We start from the raw sequence: 20,513 nt of genomic DNA on the forward strand, positions 1-20,513 counted from the left end.
AAGTGGACCAGTTCACATATGGAACCAATTAAAAGCTCCCTAGGAAAAGGTGGGCCAGTTCACTTATGGAACCAAGTAAAAGTTCCCTAGGAAAAGGTGGGCCAGTTCACCTATGGAACCAAGTTAAAGCTCTCCAGGAAAAGGAAAGCCAGTTCACATATGGAACCAAGTAAAAGCTCCCCAGGAAAAGGTGGGCCAGTTCACATATGGAACCAAGTAAAAGCTCCCCAGGAAGAGGTGTGCCAGTTCACGTACCGAAGCAAGTAAAAGCTTCCCAGGAAAAGGTGGGCCAGTTCACATACGGAACATTGTATAAGTTCCCTAAGCGGTGGAAGACGGAGGCATGTTGGCCGGATGTAACCATGTCAGGGCAAGGGCCAACAGCTCGGCGTAATTATTTGTTTTTTTTTCTTTGGCTTAGATACCGGACAAATTTTTGAATTAGGAGAGACTTATTAATGGCGTAACAGCACCCCAACTTACCTACCATATTATAACAAGTCAACGTTCACTGCAGATCGTGTCATATATTTAGCTGCACACCAGGCAGAACTCCCCAACCCTTTTGTAAAGGTTACAAGAATTATTTGGAATAAGTCGACAGCAAGTTTCCATAGCCTGCTGGTCGGCGCAGCAAGCAAGTGGTATTGGCAACTAATGTAGGATCGAGCTGATGATTACGATTTGTATTACTATTCGCTCACCTGGGAAATGAAACGGGCTTTTTCCACAACTGGAAGTGACTTATTGAAGGCCAAAGAATTGATGAAGAGAAAACAAGAGTATAACGAGTCATTTAGCGATTATGTCTCCGACTTGCACAACTTGCACTTTAATTTGAAACACAAGATCGCCGAGAATGAATTTGTAAAGCTTTTAAAGGACAACATGAACTCTCAAATGGGTGGTTTACTGTTGACGTCCCCAATAAGATCTCTGGCAGAGCTTAAAAATGAGGGGCTCAGAGTGGATCGGTGGTTAAAAAACCATGGAAACCGATGCGATGTAGACCGGTAAATGAGATTCAACGCTCAGACGTGAAAGGACGTATTCCAGATGGTGTCCTTGTGGAAGAATTCCAACGCAAGCCGGGAGACAGCCGCGAGTCCAACAGCACAGCGCCTGGGTGCAGAAACCCTTTGCACGATATGAGTTGCTATGTGTGTGGATACGGAGTAGGTTACTACCGCCAACACACTGCAAACAAAAATTCATGCACGTCTCGATTCCATGAGGACACTTGTCGTTTTTGCCGGATGACAGGTAATGATGATAAACACACGGGTTTTCAACGGAGTCCGCCCAACAATACCGGACATTCGTCATACCCGTAAATGACCTCAAGGTCAAGCCAATTTACCTATCACATACGACTCTAGAACAACCAGAGGATGCAGCGTCATTTTCCACGACGCTGAGGAGGAGAGTAGCACCACACGGGCTGCTCGCTGGGCACTAAAACACAATAAAAACAGAACCAAACACCAACGCGTTAGACAGAGGGTCGTGGACACTGTAATAAGCGTGCTTTGCTAAAACGTAAGTTGACGGAGAATAAATATTACCGCTACTGGATACCGGTGCTAGCGCGAATTGTATTGATAAAGGTGCAGAAACATTCCTGAAAAACAGATAACTGGTAACGAAAGTCAATGAAGAAAGTGTTGAAACATAATATCGCCGAGAATGAATCGCCGAACAGCAGGTGGAGCTCCCCAGTGACGCTAGTCCAGGAAGGCACCAAGAATCGCCTTTGCCTAGACTCCCGAAAAATTTCTCTCCCGAACCATTAAAGACGCATACTCTATGCCACACATTAACGGCCTACTCCAGACTTTCATCATTCAATGCGACGCCTCTACCATTGGAGTGGGAGGGGTCCTGTTTCAAAAAGATGATGCAGGCGGCGAACACCCAATCGCATACATGTCCGCAAATCTAAACAGGGCACAGAGGAATTAAAGCATAACTGAACTGAAATGCTACGGCGCAATCATCAACATCACAAATTTCCGGGCTTATGTGGAGGGAATGCCTTTTAAAGTAATAACTGACTATGCTAGCTTAAAATGGCTTATGGGCCAGAAAGATCTGTCGTGCAGACTAGCACATCATGTCATGACTGCAGGGTACGAGAGTTTATACCAATCCTTAAGGAAACTGCGAAAGTTTTACTACTGGCCCGGGATGATTTTTTTTTTTTTTTTGCGTTGCTTTGTTTTTTGAAGCTTCTCATTATGAGACTAACAATAAGTTTACAAATCTTAAAAAGTACTTAACTAACAGTCAACTGATATGAGTTTGTATGGCCCTAATAATTAACGTTGGGTTGGCATATCATTACGACGAAGTCGGGTTCGGCTAGATAGCCGTGTTAAGTCTCTCGCAAGCCTGTTCGGATGGGCACGTAGTTTGTTGCGATATTTTTCCATCCCTCTGTAAGTTATCACTTCGAACGTACCACGGTGCGCCGGTGATGGTTCTCAGGATTTTCGATTGGGCCCGTTGGATGATTTCTACGCTGCTGTTACTGGCGTTCCCCTATAGCTGGGAGCCATAGGTCCAGGTCGATTTTAGGATGGAGTTGTAGAGTAAGACCTTATATTCTAGTCTACAGGGGGGCGTATACTAAGAAGCCAATGTAGACTATTGGCTTTTAGTTTGAGGTGTGTTCTTTTTGCCTCGAGGTGTCTACGCCAAGTGAGTCGTCTGTCAAGATGAATACCTAGATACGTAACTTCATTTGATTTTGGAATAACAGTGTTATTTAGTATGAGCGAAGGGTAAAAGTTACGTGTTTATATTTCTGTTCATTGACTTTTATTCGCCAGTCAGCAAGCCATTTCTCAATATGTGCCAGGTAGAGAGCAAGTTGTGCAATAGCTTACCGTGGACATTTAGAACGGCTTAGGATTGCAGTGTCATCGGCAAATGTAGATATTGTTAGCTGCCTCGATGTTGGTATATCGGCTGTATATAGTAGATATAGTGTTGGGCCTATGAGTGTTGTTCTATGATGTGGTCTTCAGATGTAACAGTGCCGAATCTAACTGAGAACACTCTATTGTGCAGGTACGACTTGAAAAGCTTATTGGGGCATTCAGGGAGTGTTGACTTAATTTTATGCATTAGGTCATCTAACCAGACTCTGTCAAATGCTTGGGCCACGTCGAGAAAAATGGCAGTGCAGTACACTCTCTTTTCGAAAGAGAGATGTGATCAGATGTGATTCGATTGACTTGTTCGATTGTTCCATGTTTCTCCTGAAAACCGAATTGATGCTGCGGTATTTTGTTAAAAGTTCGCAGATAGGGTATAACAAAGGTCACCAGACGAAGAGTTTTGACATACATAGTAGTTAACTTATAGGTCTGTATGAAGATGGAACTGTATGATCTTTTCCCGGTTTCGGTATCATAATGATGATCGACTTTTTCCATAACGAAGGGAAATGACCAATTCTATTTATTGCATTGAAGAGCTGGCAAATAGTTTGGACGGCACAAAATGTAAGTTCGATGATCATCTTAGGTGTTATTAGATTGCTGCCGGGGCTCTTATTAGGTTTTAATTCCTTAATGATTTTAGCAATTTCAGTTGGTCGAAATTCTATTGGATCCTGTGTCGTTTGGCTTACAACTGTTTGCTCTTGTATTACGAAATTATTCGTTGCTGGGTTTGGTTGAAACACGTTTAGAAGGTGCTCCGCGAAAGTAGAAGCTCTATGTTTTTCGCTGCGGACCCATTCACCTGCAGAATTTCTTATTGGCACAACAGATTCTACCGGAGGGCTTAGAGATGGGTGTGCTCTCCATAATGGGTATTTTGTGATAAAAGGTGATAATTGCTCTATGTAGCGGCGTCGTGCGCATTCCTGCTCGTTGATTAGCTCCTTTCTTAATCTACGAGTTGCGTTTTTGGGCCTTTTTTTTGCAAATGGCGATCTATAAGATTGCCATTCTCGTCGTAGGCGGCGCTTTTCCAAGACAAGCTGCTCAATTTGAACATTTGTCTTACGTTGCATATACTGTACAGTTTGTTTTTCTGGGGTTAAGGCATGGGCTGCTGCAACAAAGACAGACTCCAAAAGTTTAGTGGTGCTTTCTATGTAAGGATATCGTAAAGCGAGGTTGGCAGTATACAGCAGCAAGTGTTATTTGTCCGTTATCCAGCTGTATATTTAAAGATGTTGCCTGTAGATAGTTTGTTGCAAAGTCGTTGCGGAAAGTATGTTTTATGGGGATTTACCATCAGGGTGGTTGGTGCCGTAGAATATGTAACCATTTATTTGTTTGTAAGATGTGTTTCAGAAATGAGCATTACATCGATATGTTTGTCTTGGAGAAATTGAGCCATTTCAAGCTTGTGTCGCGAAACGCCGTTGGCATTCCATAGAGTTATACGTAAGAGAGCCATTGATTATTTTGACTGCTGCGATACCAGCATCTGTATCAATAGATCCTGATTACGCATAAGAAATTGAGCCATTTCAAGCTTGTGTCGCGAAACGCCGTTGGCATTCCAAAGAGTTATACGTAAGAGAGCCATTGATTATTTTGACTGCTGCGATACCAGCATCTGTATCAATAGATCCTGATTATGCATAAGATTTTCCATGGTTGCTCTCATAAATGTCATGAATTCGGTCATGCTTTGTTGCAAGTTAAAGATCATTGTTTAGTGTGCGCTCTGTGACAGTTCAACGACGACTGACTCTTCTTTTATTCAGCACGTGTGTGTATACCATTTACATTCGCGACTCTTATCATTAGTCCTTACTTATACTTATATACAATTACTACTACTACTACTACTACAGCTCGGCCATCCTGATAATTAGGATCTCCTGGTCCTCGCCGCTCTACTTCTTGTAATCTTTACATTTGTTTCATTTTCGTTACTTATTTCAGTATTTGTTACATTTGGTTTGTTTTTCTTTTTTACATTTACTTTAGACTTTTGTTTTTCTTTATCATTTTTCTTATCTGTATTATTTGATACCGAATTCTTTTCTCGAAGCCATGGTTTAATATTATGAGCCGCCCATATTCCATCGTATGGTTTTTGTGTCAACTGAAAACCTTCCACATCTTTGATAACATACCTATCATTATCTAGTACTTTGGCGATTTCATAGGGGCCTTTATATTTGGTTATTAATTTCCTAGGCGCTCCAACTGTTGAATCAAAATTCTTGACCACAACGTAGTCTCCTAATTTGTATTTATTTGCTTGTTCTGTACTTTTCCCTGCGAAACTTCACATTTTTTCTTGTCATTTTTACAATTGAATGCAAATGCAAAAGAAAAAGGGTGACGGAAATCGAAACCGAAAATTCTGACAGGCGCGTGCCAGGTTATTTCCGACCATAATGATCCCGTGTAATTTGATTTATATAGAGAAATAATTAAAAACGGACGCATTTGCGTTGGCTATAGCGACAGTTTAATTTCTTACAAAACTTAAAATCCTTAAATCAACAAATATAAATTATATACACACTTAAAACTATATAAATATCCCATCAATTATTAGAACGGTATTCAGAAACCTATACATTGCATTTTTTCTCGACTCTGATTTTGTCTCCTCTCATCTCTCACTCTCATTTTCGGTCACTGCTCCGAACTACTTCGAAAAAAAACAACAAATATGAACTGCGGGCAGAGGCAACGGCAGAGCCACGACAGAATTCGGCTTGACTTTGATGTTTGAAACTTTGCTAGAAAAAGCCTGTGAGATTTGTTTTTGGTTTTCGAACTCTGGCGAGGAAAAATACGGGCAAGAAATTTTGGTACTGAAGGGCAATTACTACTACTACTACAATTGTTTCAATATTGCCTTGTGGCTGTACTGTTGGCTGATCAGCGAGTGGGAATAGAGTTGTAGGATTTGTAGATGCAAGACCTGATTTAAGCGCACTTGCAAATGTTACGTTCCTGTTGGTCAGACTGTTTAAGTGGACATCAGGTGTATGTTTTGAGGGTATAATTGTGCTCGGCGTGCTTTGCCCACGCATCATAGTCACTTTTTGGTGTAGCCGATTTTTTAGATCTTTATATACAGGGCAACCTCTGTAGTTTGCAGTGTGGTTACCTCCGCAGTTGCTACACTTCTTCATGCCGGGGTCAGCTTTGTTTGATGGGCAGTTAACAGAGCTGTGAAGCTCACCACAAGCTACACATACAGTGCGAAGGGTAAAATAAGTTTTTGTATGACCATATTCTTGGCGATTTGCACACTGTACGGGTCCTTTGCGCTTATGTGGCTCTTCAACAGAGATTCTACGGTGTAAGAGATATTGCAGCTTATAAATGCGGTGACTCTCGTTTTTCTTCAATGCCCCAGAGTCCGGTTCAAGTTCGACCTTGAAAAGAGGTTGTGGGTTTTATCTTTGTTAAACATGTTGATAACTGATTTCGGCTTAAAACCTTGTTCCGTTAGGGCTTCTGATATTCCCTCAGGATTTATTTAGTTGAGGTATTTGGTAAGCGCTCTGAAGTTTACTTCCGTTTTGACTTGCACTTTTGTTTCTTGAATGTTGCCCTTGATCAGGGGAATTATGTGGAAACTGTCATTTCCAAAAAGGTCCATTATTTTGTTTACGAGGGCGCTGGAACTTTTTTCTCTGATGTAGATTGGATGCGGCTAAGGGGTCTTCTCAATGTCTTTGTCAGAATTTGGCAGATCGTCTAAATCATCGGCCAAAATGGCAAATCGGTTATCATTGTTGGGCATGTTAGTTTTTGTCTTGTTATGTCACAATTTATTTTTGATTTATTACCCATAGAAGAATTTTGCGGGCTTAGTTTTCGCTTTATTTGTATGTATCGATCTATACCAGTCTGTATGGTCGAGGAACTTTTTTGTTGCAGAGGGTGAAGCACACAGTGAATTTCTTTTTGGTGCTTGCTCAGCAGAACTTGTAGTCATCGTTGATCGGGCGTGTACCGGTGGTTGTTGTTTTTGTCACAGCAGGTGTAACAGAGCCAGTTGATAAGCAAAGATTTTTAGCTTGCATTTCAACGGTCCCTTTAAAGGTTGATGGAGAGCAAGACCGCTCTGTTGGTAAGTCGTGGTTTTTGATTGGGTCGGGGGTGATTGACCGTACGACTAAGTACGCGTTGTTTCGTTGCAAAGAAAGGCGACGTTGGTCTTGCTCAAGTTGACGCTGTGCCCGAATGTCTTTTTGACTAATTTTTTTATTATTTGTTTTTATTGATTTAAACGGTTTTCTTTTGTTTGGAATAAATTTATAAGAAAAGTTTTACAATATTTGTTGCCGGGAGCATCACTTTTTTTTTTTTTTTTGATTAGTTAGCGTCTTTTTGCACGAGATTTATTTTGAATTTTTGAATTTTTACTATTTGCGCCAAACGGACCAAGTCTAGCATCACAGTTGGTCTGGCAACGCCACTCGGTTTGTGTGATCGGTTGGCAGCACTTTCAGCTGTTTAATTAGCCGGGCCTCCCCCAACAATTGTTTATATATTTACGATTAGCCGAAAAAAGAAAAGAAAGTGTGGAATTCACGTCTTTTTATACCCGTTACTCGTAGAGTAAAAGGGTATACTAGATTTGTTGAAAAGTATGTACAGGCAATAGGAAGCGTTTCCGAACATATAAATAATATATATATTCTGGATCAGGATCATAGCCGATTCGATCTGGCCGAGTCGATCTGGCCGAGTCGATCTGGCCATGTCCGTCTGTCCGTCCGACTGTCTGTCTGTCCGTATGAACGTCGAGATCAGGAACTATAAAAGCTAGAACGTTGAGATTAAGCATGCACACTACAGAGACATAGACGCAGCGCAAGTTTGTCGATTCATGTTGCCACGCCCACTCTAACGCCTACAAACGGCCCAAAACTGCCACGACCACACTTTTGAAAAATATTTTAATATTTTTCCATTTTTTTTATTAGTATTGTAAATTTCTATCGATCTGCAGAAAAACTTTTTGTCACGCCCACCCTAACGCCCACAAACCGCACAAAACTGCCACGCCCATACTTTTGAAAAATGTTAGTGTTGAAATTTCTCTTCGCACTTTCACTAGCTGAGTAACGGGTATCAGATAGTCGGGGAACTCGACTATAGCGTTTTCTCTTGTTCTACCTGTGATCGTGCAGCAAACGCGGGATGCCGCTTTGCACACTCTTCGACTATTTCTGACGGCGATGTCGTTAGAAATAGTACAATTTCGCGCAGCGTTAAAAAATCACGTCCGGTTTAAGCGGGAACTCGACTCTGAATGATGATTAATGTCTATGAATGTGCAAAAAAAAGTATAATGACCCAAGTCAATTTATTACCAATATAGCCTAGGATAATTAGTAGTCCTGCCGTTGGCACACCGCGCCACTCGTTCGTCCGCACTAGAGTCAACCGCTCAGCTGTCATCAGTGTCCGCTAGGTGTCAACGTCGCGTCGCCGCTCTTCCGATGCTTGGTTGTTTGCAATGCTGGTTGTCACAGATATAGAATAAAGCGAATCACTGAGCATGGCTATCAGAAGAAGACATACACTCCGTCGATGAACAGCGAAAACACCATTAACATGATGACCAAGATGCAGAAGACTGCGGCGCAGTCCAAGCTGGTTCGGTCCTAGCTAGCCCAAATCAGCTCCCAGCTATGCACCACACAAGGGGGGTTTCCAAGAATGGGTCAATCAAGGAAAAACTCTAAACACTTTACGTCCAGCAGTTGATTTGGAGTTGACAGGACCCCCCCGTCGGAACGACCGCCGGCCAATACGGGCCGAGACGCCTCAGCGCCCCCAAGACAATTTGTCAGGAAGAGTATATATTTACAAATTCAAACAGAGACTTTAATAACAAAATAACACGGTTATTAAACGTTTTATTAATTCCAATAAAGGAAGAACTAGAGCCTTTGGATTATCACTGGGTTGGATAATGGATTTCGAAGTTGAAATGGGCTTAGCGAAGCTATCGCAATTGGTAGCGTACTCAGAACTAAACTGCCTTATGGAGACATGTTTGCGTTTATATAGGCAGATTGGGATAGCTTAAGAGCGAAGTTTAAGAGAATCAAGTTATATATGTTTATTCTCCTTTGAAGAGAGAAGCTCCCGAAGAATAGGAGAGAGAAGCTCCCGAAGAATAGGAGAGAGAAGCTCCCGAGTAATTGGAGAATCCTGAGACGATTGCGTGGGCGGAAGTTTTTGTTATTTCAGTTGGCTCGCCAAGTGGTCAAATGTTTGGGATTTGTTATTTCAGTTGGCCTCGCCAAGTGACCGAATGCAGCTTAATCGAAGGGCTCTCGATCTTTGATTAAATGTTGTACTTAGACATTAATGTGTGCGTGTGAGTTGTTACAATAGTGTGTGTGGTTTTGTACTTACCCTTCAGTACCAGCCCCAAAGGATTACCAAAGGAATACAACAGGCGTTCGTGGCGAGGTATTTGAAGTACCCGAGGAAAACCCTAGGAATATCAGAGGAATTTCTCGGACATTTCTTGAGAATTTCTCGGGAATTTCTGGGGAAAATACAAAAAAAAAATATCTCTTACCGAGGAAGACTACAGGAATTTCCTCGTAAATTCCTGTAAATCCAGAAAAATCTCCGAAAAAACGTAAACAATTTATTTAATTGGTAAATTCAATTTTTTTATTGTAGCATATCTACCCTATAAATATACTAATTAATAGGTACAACTTCGATTCAAAACATTGTGACACTTAAACATAACATTCAAGTACCCAAAAGACCACCAACAATTACACAAGTATTCCAGCGCTCAAGTAATACGATCTACCACTTATACATATGCCGATCGCGGAGCGTGGGAATGCTGAGCTTGCACTTTGCGGCTCAAGTGGTCAGGCTATACATAACATATGCATGCCTTCTGCATACATATGTATATGTATATGCATGCCTTCTGCATGCTTATGAATATGTATATGGAACTATATGTATATAGAATAGGTATTGTATGTACGGGTCAGCTCAGCCCAAGATGAGCGCACAAGAAACATTCTAATAAAGTGACTAACAGAGCAGATGCTCAGACTCTTGTACACCGAACCTTCTTTGGAATCCTTCAAATATTATATGGCTACCGTGACAGGACGTCAGGACATCAGGACTTGAGACTGAGTCTTGCCTCCGCCTGACAGCAAATGCCTTTGCCACCTTGCCAACCAAATCGCCGATAAAATTTGTGTAAAACTAACAAAAGCAACTCAGCACCAACGTTGCCCGAGTGTATTTGTGTATGATGACGTCATCGCCGCTGTCGACGCATCAATAATAATAACAACAACACACAACAATTGATGGCAGAGGAGGCACAATTCTCAAACGCGCATCCCACGATACAAAGGGACTTGCCAACGTTGGAAGAAGCTCTGCAGCAAAATCCTGCAGATGGACCACGCCCACTCACAATAGCTGAGTACCGGGCAAGGCAGGAAAGGAAGGTACCAAAGAAGCACAAACGCTCCGGAAACAGGGTAAAGCTACTACAACAACGTCGACTGGTCAAGGAAATGACCCAATTGGCAAAAGACGAGACGTCCCGGCAACGCTACAAAGAGCGTCTTGAAAACATTGAAAACAAGCTTTCGCAAGGTGCGAAACAACGCAAACGGGCTGCATATATAAATGCCAATGACCCAATTTGACTTAATTTTAATTTCTAAATCCAATCCGAGGCGGGAAACCGCTGCTTGAAAAACACTAATACAATTTTTTTATTGTAAACAAATATGTGAGCCAACCACATTTATTAACAACTAATATTTCCACGTCTCCGGTGCAAAATTTTTTTGTAAATGACAAAATATAACAATTGTTATCTTCATTAAGAAGAAATTAATATAATAATAATAAGAAAAACTCATAAATAGAACATCTCACTTTTTCCTTCAAAAAACGTTTCATTGAATATAAACTAAAAAATGGTTTGGTTTAGCGATTCTAGTGACAATACTGCCAACATAGTTAATAACGTACAAATTATTGATTACACAGACGATATAAATGCGTTGTGGATCTTATTGCTGATCATAACAATAGTGCTAATTCTACAATTTCTGCCTACAATTTATGTTAAGCATAACAAAATCATCAAAAAACGTTATATGAATAGGGCAAATCGTTTAGACCAGATTTAAAAAAAAAAAAAGATTAGAAGTAAGCTTCATAAAAACTTTTTTTTTAACAACAAGAATGGAATGGAGCGAAATAGCGATACGAACAGACGAATTTCGCTACAGGTTTGATAAGTCTTATAAATGTATCAATAGAGATGCAGTAATAAAATCTGAAACTTTGAAAAATCATATAGATATAGTAGTAGGAGAATATAATAATATAGTTAATTTAGTAAATAAATATGCAAATAGACTCTGTTCATGCCGAACAGATGAGTCCGGTATCCCGCCAGCGGAGCATCGCTGTTGGCGGAATGTTTCGGAAGTTGGACACGAAGCCGTTATTTTATGTGAAGACATTACTTGAAAATAAAACCCCGAACGAGAAGGACGAACTCCAACACCTTTTGTTTTATTTAATTCAGGGAATATTTGCGACACCAGCTTTTCCGGCCCCCGACGTCTTCATTTTTGGTCCTTCGAGCCGGATCATCCAGCGCTTTGCCGAGATAAGTACGGTGCCAAAATCCCCACCATATATGTATATACATACGCATATATATTGCTGCGATCAAAAACCGCTCACTAAAATTCAAAATTCGCCACCCAAACTTTCACATACACAAAAACATACAGACATTTCATGTATGTTGGCCGATCGATGTACATACATATGTCCATTGCATCTGCATACATTGCGTACATGGCACATACGCAACGTCGTACATCTGCATGGTCATAGGGTGTTTCATTAATTGCTAGAACATTCAAAGAGACATTAATATCATCCAACGTATGTACATACATATATTAATGTTATTGTTTATTTTCACATACACGAAAGCTTCCACACACACGACAAGCACAGACGATTTGTTGGACCGGTAGATAGGAACCGGCTGCAGCCAACACTAGCGACGAACAAATCCACGAACAAAACCTCCAGCGCAGTAAGAAAAAAAAAGAATAACAAAAAAACAAATTTAAAAACAACTATCGGCGCTAATATTTACATATTGCATATATATATGTGTACCAGCATATGTACGTATGTGTCAAGGTAGCCACTCTAGGGCCATACACGGCCAATTCTAATAAGGGACCGTTCACACTGACACTACTTTTTTTCTAGTTTCCCATAGAAAGTGTCAATGTGTGTTTATTTTTGTTTCTTTAATACTTTTTTTTAACTCCGTTCTTGATTTTATTCGCATATCCGATTCGCATATATCGTCTCAAAAAATTGGCCGAACATCCACGCTTATCCAGCGTCCCACATCGACAATTATAGTCCAGCGTGATCCAGCGCCCTCATATCTGTTTTTTTTCTCAATCGATAGCAACATTTATTCCGATTATTGTGTATTCCGCGCTTCATCCAGCGACCCCAGGTTTTATATAAAACGATAACATAATTTGTAACGATTACCATTGGTTTTTCAAGCGCAATCCGGCGCCCCTTACCTTTGTCTAAATCGATTAATTCCGATTATTCATTTTTTCTTTTGATTTTGTCTCTCGCTCAATACAGCGACCCCGGTGTTTTTTTTTTGTTCCGATTGTCACATCTTTTTCACGCGTTGTCCTGCGCCCCCACACCCTATCTAAATTGATGCGATAATTTGGTTCTTAAATTACTTTTGTGCGCTTTATCGAGCGACCCAGTATAACTCCAAATCAACAATCCTTAGCTTTCGATTATTTTGGGTGTCCGCTTTATCTAGCGACTCCAGTTATTTTTCCAAATACGGAACATTCCGATCGATCCAACTGGTCGCACGCTTATCCAGCGTTCCAATATATAAGTTGTTTCGATCTTGGTTGCACGCTTTTTCCAGCGTCCCAATATAGAAGTTGTTTCGAGCTTGGTTGCACGCTTAATCCAGCGTCCCAATATATAAGTTATTTTGATCTTGGTTGCACGCTTTATCCAGCGTCCCAAATACATACGTTGTTGCGTTTTTTCAATTGGTTGCACGCTTTATCCAGCGTCCCCGTATTTGTCCAAGCGGACAGACTGTTTCGCCCCCGCACGGTTCTCGGCTTCTCCGAGAGCTTAATATGCCAATTGGCCACGGTGAGGAGGTAAAAACCCGTTTGACTGTTTCTAAAACGTCTCAACGAGTTAGAGCCAAGAGCGAGTCCTCTGTGCCCTTCAAAAGCCCAAGTCCCACTCGAAGCAAAAGCCCATCGACAACTCCACGAAAATCCACGAGCACGTCGCTCCAAGTTCCACGGTCAGCACCGAACACGAAACCGAATTTAGACTTCTCACCCCAAATTACTAGAGCAACCGCAAAAATGGCGCAAGCTGAGGCAGACAGGGCCTTGATGAAATTCATGACCATAACCGATAGAGTAGGTCAGTTCGAGGCCAGAGTCAACACCCCAGCAGTCACAAGTCCGTCAATCCACACAAGTAGGGTGCGACTCGAGCAGATCAGGGCCCTATGGGACAAGGTGGAGAAGGAATACGAGGCGTGCTCCGAAGCTCTGTCCGGTCTGGGATCCACAGACACAATAACAGTCATGCAGTCCAAGTATGACTACTGTTATGCCGTTTACGAGCGGTGCGCAGCGAGCCTCAACGAGATCATTGAAGAAGGTTCACGCTCGCAACAGGCCGTTCAGGCCTCCATTCCGGCGCCTCCTCAGGGAGGGTGTCGCTTACCCCCAGTCGAGTGCGACAGTTTCAGTGGGGACTATGTTCACTGGCCCGAGTTTCGGGATCTTTTCTCAGCCATCTACATACACAACCCTCGGCTTTCAGAAGTTGAAAAGTTGTTCCATCTCAATGCTAAAACTAGTGGTGAGGCTAAATCCATTGTGGCCTTATCACCCTTAACCAATGATGGATTCGAATCAGCATGGAGAAACTTGCAGAATCGTTTCGAAAACAAGAGGCTGGTCAACAGTCAGCTTAAGATTTTGTTTAATTTACCTTCTGTTGCCCTTGAATGCGGCAATTCCTTGAAACAGTTAGAGAGCACAATTCAAGGTTGTTTAACAGCTTTAAAAATAGCAAAAATCGACACCTCTAACTGGGATTGCCTGCTCGTTTTTCTGTGCTCTGCCAAGTTGCCAAAGCTAACGCTGTCTCTATGGGAACAATCCCTTATGAGTAAGACAGATATTCCACTGCGGGCTGAATTCCAGGCTTTCTTACAAGATCGTCATCGAACGCTAAAATCTTAAAGCCAAAATCTTAAGCCAAACGCTCAATCCAGAGCACTGCGGACTGACAATAGCCCGCGGGCGATCCAGACCTTTGAGAATAGAGTGACGGTAACTCCACAATCCTGTAAACTTTGTTCGCAAGAGAACCATCCTATCCGAGTATGTCCGTTATTCTTACGAATGCCAGTCGGAGAGCGGGAGAAATATATAAAACAGCAGAAGTTGTGCTTAAACTGTTTTGCTAGAACGCATCTGCTTAGGATTGCAATAGCACGCATAATTGCAATACTTGTAGAGGGCGCCACAACACTCTCCTGCACCGAAACGGCACTCCACCAGTCTAGTCAGCGTTCAATCCTGACCACCAGCCCCACGTATCCACATTTAACCACCAGCAAGATATACAGTCCACTCCATTAACGAATCAACCGAATGTGCAAACGTTTCTGGCTGTAAACACTCAAGGGGTCCTTCTGAGTACAGCTTTAATAGAGATTTGCCATTTAGGCATCAAATACTCAGCACGGGCACTTATTGACTCGGGTTCTGAGGCAACCTTTATTTCAGAACGCTTGTTCAACTTGATTAAGTTGCCTTATGAATCCATCCATGCTCAAGTTTCAGGGCTCAACCTCACTGTTGCGGCTCAGCCCCGTAAGCGCTGTCAACTCAGCATAGGTTCTCCGGTCAAGCCCCACATCCAAATTAAGACTTCTGCATATGTACTACCACAACTGGCCGGGAGTCTCCCATCCTTTACTTTACCTGAGGACTCTTTAAAGCATCTGCCGCCTTTGCAACTAGCAGACCCAAATTTCTACCGGAGTTCGCAGATCGACGTTCTGATCGGTGCCGATATCCTGCCATCGATCATTCTCAGCGGCTCCCATCCCAATATCTGTGGCACGCTTCTTGGCCAGGAGACCATATTCGGATGGATTCTTTGCGGTCCGATCGCAACGAATCCCACAAGCAGAATATGCTCATTTTCGTCCCGACTAGCTGTCACCGAGTCCAGACTGGACAACATTCTCACAAAATTTTGGGAGGTGGAGGATGTTCCAGTGAAGCGGGTTAGGGAATCCACCTCGATTTGCGAGGAAAACTTTGTCCAATCTACCAAAAGGAACGAGGATGGGAGGTATGTGGTTTCGTTTCCCTTTAAAGAGCCTAACAATATCAACCTTGGGCACTCCAGGTCGATCGCACTGGCTCAGTTCCTCCGAAACGAGATTCGACTAAATAAAGACGTTGCGTCAAAAAAGCAGTACGACTCAGTCATTCAAGAGTATTTAGATTTAGGTCATATGCACCAAGTCTCTCCGAACGACTCTAATAATTTTTATTTGCCCCATCATGCTGTCTTCAAACCAGACAGCACCACAACGAAGGTTCGCGTTGTGTTTAATGCTTCCAATCCTTCATCAAACGGGAACAGCCTCAATGATATCCTTCATGCGGGGCCCGTACTGCAGTCCGATCTTACTATCCAGATTCTAAAATGGCGTTTCTTCAAGTATGTGTTCAATGCGGACATCACAAAAAAGTACAGGCAAATTCGGGTAAATTCAACCCATACGCGCTTTCAGAGAATCCTCTTTCGCAATAAGGATGGATAGCTCTGTGACTATGAACTCGATATAGTCACCTTCGGCGTAAACTGTGCGCCTTTCCTAGCCATCCGCGTACTACAACAGTTGGCTCAGGATATCCGAGGCCAATATCCTTTGGCAAGTGACATCATCTCGAACTTCATGTACGTCGACGATGTGCTCGCAGGCACTCACACTAAGCAGTCGGCAGTTTTAGCCATCAGGGGCTTCGGCTGGCTCTTGAGAGTGCTGGTTTTCCATTACGGAAATGGACCTCGAACGAAAGAAAACTCCTACAAGAGGTTCCAAAGGAGCACTTGATTAGTGCAGACTTTCTTGAGCTTGAAGAGGCTAATACGGCGAAAACTCTTGGGGTCCGTTGGCAAGTTACATCTGATAGTTTCTTTTTTATTCCAATGGTGATCCACCTCCAAACTGCTTACACAAAACGAGAGGTTTTATCTCAGATAGCCAAACTGTTCGACCCAGCAGGATGGCTATCACCTTTCGTAGTCCGAGCCAAGATTTTTATGCAGAAAATTTGGCTACGGGAGCTGGGCTGGGATCAGCCACTCCCCAGGGATCTCGCGACCCAGTGGCGGGAGTTCCTAGAAGGGTATCCTGCCCTGAAGGAGATTCGTATTCCGAGATGGGTACGTTTCCATCCAGCTGCGAAACTTCAGTACCATTTGTTTTGCGACGCGTCACAGGACGCCTATGGGGCTGCTATTTTCGTCCGAATCAAAACGAAGGAAGGCTGTTGTACCCATCTACTTACATCCAAAACCCGAGTCGCTCCTGTCAGATCCATCTCCATACCACGCTTGGAATTGTGCGGAGCAGTGCTGCTCACGGAGCTGGCAGCTCTAGTAATTTCTGAAATGCCTCCTCATGTTTATGAGACCTTTTACTGGACCGACTCTACGATCGTTCTTGCATGGCTGAGTAAGCCAGCGTGCACCTGCACAACATTCGTTGCCAACAGGGTCGCAAAAATCGAACAGTGTACCGACGGAAGCAAGTGGGGACATGTACGATCCGAAGACAATCCAGCTGATCTGGCAAGCCGGGCGTCTCACCCCAAGAGCTGAAGGACAGCGCACTGTGGTGGCGTGGGCCAGCTTGGTTGCACCTCAAACAGGAGCAGTGGCCGAGTGAGTTGTTGGTCCATCCGGAGACTGAGCTTGAGCAGCGCCCCGTCAAATGTCACACGGTCGCAGGGCCCTCAGCAGTTGAAATCCTAGAGAGGTTCTCAGCCTTTGACCGAGCTCTGCGAGTTCTTGCTTATGTGTTTCGTTTTGTGAAAAGTTGCCGGAGGGAAGGTGTAGCCTCATCGGCAGAACTCACTGCGGCGGAGTTGTCGGAGGTGCAGGAGCGGGGTAATTGTGCTCACTCAGAAGAATGAGTTTCCCGCCGAATATAAGGTTTTGAGCAACAAGCAACCAGTTCCACCCGCAAGCGCAATTTCTAACCTAAACCCCTTCTTGACGGGAATGGTGTCTTGAGAGCAAGCGGCAGGTTACAAGCATCTGAAATGCTTAGTTATGATGAAAAACATCCGATCATCCTTCCTGCACGGTGTAGGTTCGCCGAACTTTAAGTCTTGTTTATCCATCGCTTATCCTTGCATGGGGGGAATCAATTAATGATCCGACTGATCCGTTCCAAATTCTGGATTCCCAAGCTTAAAATGTTGGTGAAACGAACAATACATTCGTGCCGAGTGTGTGTCATTCACAAGAAGAGACTGCAGACGCAGTTGATGGGGAATTTGCCCCGTGCGAGGTCCACGTTTTCCAGACCGTTCACCCATACGGGAGTGGACTTCGCAGGACCATTTGACGTCAAGAGTTATGTCGGTCGGGCCTGCAAAATCACAAAGGGGTACGTGTGCGTTTTTGTGTGTTTTACTACCCGGGCTATCCACCTCGAAGCGACCTCGGACTTGACTACAGAGAAGTTCCTAGCCGCATTCTCCCGTTTTTTCGCTCGGCGTGGGTGTCCACAACACGTCTACTCTGACAACGGGAAAACGTTTGTCGGAGCTTCCACGTCCTTATCAAAGGATTTCATTGAAGCTACCAGAACATCGGTTTTATCGCAGCACAGTCTTCAGAATGTGTCCTGGCATTTCAACCCTCCTGGCGCACCTCATATGGGAGGGCTTTGGGAGGCAGGTGTGAAGAGCTTCAAGTCGCATTTTTACAAGTACACAGCCGCTGGGAAATACACGTTCGAGGAACTGACTACCCTCCTGGCGAAGATTGAGGCCTGTTTGAACTCCAGGCCCATCTCGCCAATGTCCGAAGATCCCACGGACCTTATCGCTCTGAGCCCTGGGCATTTTCTAATCGGTGGACCATTACTTGCGGTAGCAGAACCTGAGGTTAAAGAAGGTCCCAGCTCCATTATCAATCGGTGGCGGAGGTTGAAAGCCCTGACTCAGCAGTTCTGCCTGCGTTGGAAGGAGGAATACATAAAGGAATTCCACAAAAGGAATAAATGGAAGTTCCCAACGCGAGATCTCCAGGCGGGAGACATGGTGGTGATCAAAGAGGAAACTTGCCATCCAACGAGTGGCGACTTGGGCGTATCCAAGTGGTCTGTCCCGGCGTGGACGGCAAGGTCAGAGTGGCAGACGCTCTCACAGCACGGGGGGTCGTCCGAAGACCAGTGGCAAAAATGATCCGCCTTCCAATGGGCAGCCCGAATGAGTCGAATGACTCCTCCATACTTAAAGTATTTTGAAAACCTGCTACTGACGAGTCCTAAGTTGTGTCGTCCTACGTCGTCCATGTGTCATGATCATCCGCATCTATCTCATCTATTTTTTATTTTGCCCATTTCTTATGTAGCCGCATATAAAATGGCTCCAGCGATCCGCCACGATGTATACCGCTGTCGAGTGTGCAGGGGGGTTCACCCATTGAGGAGCTGCCAGCGATTCCTGCAACTGCCGGCTGTGAAGCGGCTCCGGGCAGTCTTGATTAACAAGTACTGCGCTAACTGTCTGGCCCACGAGCATTCGGGTCGGTCGTGTCGCAGCAAAGCGAGGTGCCGCATCTGCCGAGAGGCCCACCACACTCTGCTGCACACCCGGGGTGAACAGCCAGTCTCTTCGAGGCCTCAACGGAGGCGGGAGCCACAAGCAGCGCCTCAGCCTCAACGGCGTCAGGAGGTGGGTTCGACCGGTTCACGACGCTCAGCCTCGCCGATGGATAGTTCCCCACCCGCAGCTCCTTGTCAACGGCGACGGGCGCGCCTAGCTTGGTGCGGACGAGCGTCAGCATCCTTCCGACCGCTGCCGTGCTCATTGGGTCCGAGCAGAAGAGATTCGATGTGCGAGTCTTGGTGGATCCGTGCTGCCCCGTGAGTCGCATCCACGTCTCGCTGGTGAAGGCCCTCAACTTGGCCGTCACGGGTGTGGGCAACGAACGGCTGTGCACCACCGAGATTCGCTCAAAAACGTCCAGGATGAGCTAAACACCTGCTGATGCTGGTGGACGAACAGATGCAGAGCCGGACGCCGGCACAGCCCCTGGATCGAAGGTGCAGGACATGTTTCCACAACATGACGCTAGCGGATGCCGGTGGTTCCACCCAGCGCTTGTCTCGGCTGTCCTTGGAGCCGACGTTTACGCCGACCTGATGCTGCCGGTATCATCGCGAGCCAGGACGGGCCTGCCCATGGCACAAAATTCCAAGCTGGGATGGATTCTTTCGGGACGCTGTTCTCTGTCCTAAATTGCAAGTATTCCTCTTGCAAGGGGGGAGAATGTTCATGCGAACAGCTGAGTTCGGGTATCCGCCAGCGGAGCATCGCTGTTGGCGGAATGTTTCGGAAGTTGGACACGAAGCCGTTATTTTATGTGAAGACATTACTTGGAAATAAAACCCCGAACGAGAAGGACGAACTCCAACACCTTTTGTTTCATTTAATTCTGGGAATATTTGCGACACCAGCTTTCCGGCCCCCGACGTCTTCAGACTCTTATCTGACATAATAACAAATGTTTAAGGGTTATAAAATTATCAGAAAAAGAAGGCATATTCGATAGATGTACCAGAAAGTCTAAGTCAATGGTGGAATTCATCTCAGAACAGTTCAAAGAACTAGACGAATCTGTTTAATCAAGCGGCGCTGAGTCCGATAGTGACATTGAAACACTAGAGGAAGCGACTGGAAATTGAATTTAATCTGAAACAATAATAATTTCTGAAATGCATAGACATTGACAGAATTTATCAGGCTAGCCACATCTCTGATACCAGAGTTTAATGGTAAACCAGAAAATCTACAAAGTTTTTGGATGCTCTAGGTCTACTAGGCAGTTTAAAGAGCACACATGAAACGACAGCGATAAACCTTATAAAAACTAAACTTAAAGGCCATGTAAGAAACCTTATATGTAATGAGCAGACAATTGCTGCAATCATTACCCAACTGTCAAGTGCAGTAAAAGGAGAATCGGTAGAAGTGATATCTGCCAAGCTTCTCATCTAAACAGAGAAATACAACGCCTAACCATACACCCAAGAGGTGGAGAAACTGACAAAGGCCCTTGAAGGTGCCTATATCAGTGAAGGTCTCAGCCAGTCCTTAGCAAATAAATACA

This window comes from Drosophila teissieri, unplaced genomic scaffold (genome assembly GCF_016746235.2).
Source record: "Drosophila teissieri strain GT53w unplaced genomic scaffold, Prin_Dtei_1.1 Segkk35_quiver_pilon_scaf, whole genome shotgun sequence".
Taxonomy (NCBI): Eukaryota; Metazoa; Arthropoda; class Insecta; order Diptera; family Drosophilidae; genus Drosophila; species Drosophila teissieri.